Source organism: Orycteropus afer, unplaced genomic scaffold, assembly GCF_000298275.1.
Source record: "Orycteropus afer afer isolate SDZICR_OR568_19922 unplaced genomic scaffold, OryAfe1.0 scaffold00244, whole genome shotgun sequence".
In the NCBI taxonomy this organism is placed as follows: Eukaryota; Metazoa; Chordata; class Mammalia; order Tubulidentata; family Orycteropodidae; genus Orycteropus; species Orycteropus afer.
The window spans coordinates 3,095,416-3,099,781 of record NW_006921831.1 but is presented as its reverse complement, the minus strand read 5'-3'; positions in this window follow the sequence as shown (position 1 = coordinate 3,099,781).

Here is a 4,366-nt window from a genome sequence, read left to right as displayed (position 1 = left end):
GGCCAGGGTGGGGGGCGGGGAGCGGCCGAGGGCCACTGACTCCCGGAATCGGCGTTCTAACCTATTCGGGGGTCCCTTTCGGGTTTCCGGGGTGCCTGTTCGCAAGGGCGCAAGAGAGGGTCGCGGGGCGAGCGGAGGCCCGCAGCATCCGTGGCCCGGCGGCGGCAGCGAGGGACCCGCGTGTCCCCTGAGAAGGCCACGTAGAGATGGCGCCCCGTCGGAGCGCGGGCACAGGTGGCCAGGCGCTGGGATGTGGGTGCAGACCCTCGCGTCCCTGCCCAGGGTCCTTGGCTGCGGGCGGGGCGCGCAGCCGCCACCTGCCTGAGCAGGCGGAGCCGGCCGCTAGGTTCCTAGAGCCGCAGCCGGAGCCCGAGCGCCCCCCGGTGCCGCGAGGGAGCCCTGGGCAGGCGCAGAGCGGCGAGGGCGGCCCCAGGTGCGGGGCGCGGGGCGGATGGCAGGGCCGGCCCGGATCTGGGCCGGGCGTGGGTCCTGCGTCCCACTGAGAGCAACGCACGGGCAGAGAAGAGAGGAGTGGGGCGGTCAAGAAAGCGCAAACCTACCTGCGTGACCGAGCTCTCCCGATCCATCTAAGCGGCTCGCTTGGGAGACCCACTCAAAATACCAGGATAATACCTCCCTGGTCCTCAGTGCGTCGCACTCGCGAAAACTCGGGCTCAGCCCTCAAGGATTTGGGGGTCTGGAGAAGCCCTCTCTTGGCGAGTTCCGACGATGTGAAAGGGCAGCGTGATTCTCACCGAGCCAAAACCACTCACAAGCCGCCAGTGCGCTCGAGGCCCGCGGTTGCGCGGAGGGGAAGGGGCGGCCGCCAGCGGAAACCCGCGCTCCGCGCCCCCCGCCCTGCCATCAATCACTTCGCCCGCGCGCCGCCCGGAATCCCCTGCCTAGCGCGCTGCAGGGCCCGCGCCTTGCAGCCCAGGCACGCCTTTCCGAGGCGCCCGGAGACGCTGCGACCGGTCCGCCCGGCGCGGACCCACCAAGGCATGTCCCCAGAACCGTGGTCTTTGCAAAGAGCAAACGAAGCGGTGCGGGTCTGGGGGCGCCTCGAGCGAGCGAGTGCGGCCGTCCAGCCTCCAGCCCGCCCAAGCCCCAGCCCCAGCCCCAAGCCAGCGCTGGCCGCCGAGCGAGCGCCGGCTCCTGCAGCTCTGGGGCAGTGCGGGCCGAGGCAGGTCTGAGGCCGCAGAGGCAGCTGGCCTGGCGCGGCGGGAAGCTCACCGCGAGGCTGGAGGCTGCAGGCTGTGTCCGAAGGGGCACGAGGAACCCGAGGCGAGGAGCTGTCGGCGAGCGCTGTGCAGTGGGTGGACGCTGCTGAAGGTGAGTGGGACCCCGGGGGGCAGTCCCCAGTGTCCGGGGCAACGCCCAGTCCCTTGGAAGACCCGGGGACAATGCCCAAATTTGGGGAAAACTGGGGACAATGCCCAGTCGCTTTCCTGGACACAGAAGAAGCACTGCCCATGTCCTGGCAGACGCAGGACTGGACCACGGGTGTTTGGGGCACACAGAAATTTCTAAAACGCAGGACAGTCCCGAGACTTCCTAGGAGACTAAAGGGGCCAAAAACCAGGTCCACCGCCCTCAGGATTGGGGAAACTGTTTGCTGAGGCCAGCCGTGGGTCAGGAACGAGGTCCACATTTCAGGCAACGCAAATCTGAGTTCTGTCCCCACGTGGAGGACACCCGGGATTCGTGGTGATGTGGGGACCAGGATTACTGATCACACCGGGAGGCCCCAGGAAAGCAGAAGCCGGGCTTTGGAGTCAAGGGAGATTGCTCTGAGTGGCTGAGGGACAGGCCCCTGTGGGTAACGAAGGGACCCAGCGCGGTGAGCCGCTGAAGTGGGAGCTCCAGAGTAAGGTCCCGTGTGTGTGTCTTGGGGGACGGGGGCGCTTTGTAGGTGTCTCCAGGAAAATCCTCAACATGAAGTATGGGGAGCCTGAGGGGGCACACTGTCTAAATTGGGAGAAGAAAAGCAATGGGCACATTTGGGGCCCCGGGCAAAATTCTCAGTGCGGTCAGGGAAAGACAGAGCAGCGTCCCCATTGGAAACGCGAGTGGACAGCCAAGGAGCTGGCTGCACCGAACAAAATAGTGCCCCAGCTGTGTGGCTTCGGGGAAGATGTCCTTTAACAACCCAGGAAACCCCGACCTAATTTTGAGAACCCCCGGGGGTGGTCTGTACACTTGAGGTACTCAGAAAATCAATCATCTTTTTTTTTTTTTTTAACATTTTAACTGAAAAAATTGGATTTGCATTTGTTTCTTGTTGATGAACCAGGAGAAATTATTCTCTGGGGGTCAGCCTGTGCACCTGGGTATGCTCAGTGAGACTCAGCCGAGGTTCTGGGGGCCAGAGAAATGGTGCCGTGGAGAGAGACGGCTCCATTTGAAGGGCCCTAGTTAGTACCCAGAACTGACAGGACCCAGTAGGTACAAAGTAGCTTATAGGACCCCGCCTGTAATTCCTGGGACTTTGAGGCCCACGGACAGTTTTCAGTGGGCTCTGGGAATTCATGCAACATTTACCTAAGTTTAGGGGGACGCAGGACGGGAGTCAAGACAAGAGACCCATAAACCAAAGTTCAAAAAAGCTTAAATGTTTTTTGGGGGGTGGGGTGGGGAGATAGTCACTCAATTTGGAGGCCCAGGAAAGAACTGTTTGAGTCTGGGGACCCAGGGAAGTTGCTGGCAGTCCCCAGGGAACTTGGGAAGTCAGTGTCTAAGTTCGGGGGGCAAATGAATTAAGAGTGCATGGGTATGGGGATCGGTAAGCATGACCTGGGATCCGCCAGGAGTCGGGGATTGTGTGTGCGGTCCAGGAAATGCTGTGGAAACTGGGGGTGACTCGGGCAACTGCAGGATGTTTTGCTACCCAAGGAAAATCCTGATTGTATTTGAGGGGACCCTGGAGGGTACTGCCTGATATCTGAGGGAATCTAGCACTTCCAAATAAGACAGCTCCAGGGACTGGATTCAATGTGGCCTCAGGGGCTTGGGGTCCCCAGCTACATTTTAGGATATTCAGGTTCTTATCAGTCAGCCAGTGGGGCCCAAGGAGTTGTTTTCACATTGAAAACCTAGTGAGAAAGAGAAAATCTTTGGGGCCTTTGGGGGATGCAGGACAAGGCGCAGTGTGCCTCAGAGACCCCAGTGAGCTTTTCTGAAGTGAGGTGGTAACCAGGGAAAGCAGGGCATGTGTCTGGGAGCTGGGGGCACCTAGACAAACCACAGTCTCGCTGGCATGGCCTCGGGCAGTCGCTCAGTGTGGGTGAAAACCTGGGAAGCCTGTCTAAGTCAGAAGGAATCTGACTCGTGGCCAGGAAGCCTGCACAGTCCCAGAAATGAGTTCCCTCATCTCCATGGCCCACAAATGTTGCTCAGTGGGACTCGTTCTCTCAGTTTAGGAGAGCCCACAGAGCGCAGGAAGTCGGCGCAAACGTTGCTGCTGATTCCATAAAGCCCCCGCTGCCCCAGGCAGCCTGGGTAGAGCACTTGACTTTGTGGGACGTAGGAAGCAGTGCCCAAATGTGGGTTCCAGGAAAATCGTTGTGTGTGCTGGGGGCCCTGAGGCTCTGAGAACCCGAGGTGCACTATGGATCTGTGGGACTCAACGGACACTGTCCCAAACCGTGGAGCACTGGGTGGCAGGGCTTCAATGCGGCAGAGCCAGGACAGAAAGCTTGGGGGCACTGGCGTTCCTGTCTCAAAATATGGGGACTTGTTTGGGAAGCTGGGGGACAATACATCACACACACACACACAAAAAAAAATCACTGACCCCATTCTGGGGACCAGCGTGATCCCAGAACCTAGGGGTGCTTACAGTTTAGAGGGCTCAGCCCAGTGGTTTGCAGACCTGGAGGGCTGGCACATACACTGTTAAGTACCAGAGACTCAAGAGTTTGAGCCTGGGGAGCAGGTGGGGGCTTGGTACATCTTGAGCTCTGTGCGGGAAGGATTCTTGTGGCCGGAAACTGGGGGTAGCTGCGGAGCAATAGCTCAGTTAGGGGGATCCCAGATAAAGAATGTCCGCGTTTAGGGGCGCAGGGAAGTTGCTCCGTAGAGCACTGGGGTTTGGTTACCTTGAAAGGCCAAGCTCTCGGTGCCGGGAAGGAGCGTGCCGCCCAGGCCTGGCGTCTGGGACCCCCGCGCGGTGGCGCTTGCCCCAGGGGATGTGAACAGCGGGCTGCGCGGCGGCGGCCGCGGGGAGGGCGCGCCGACTGCGCAGGCAGGTAGCGGAGCTCCTTGGAGCGCGCGCCGGGTGGAATTTGGCGTCGCTTTTGCCTTCTCGGCCACGCGCTGATGCGGCGGGACCCTGGGCCGAGCGGGTGGAAGGAAGAAACCCGAGAGC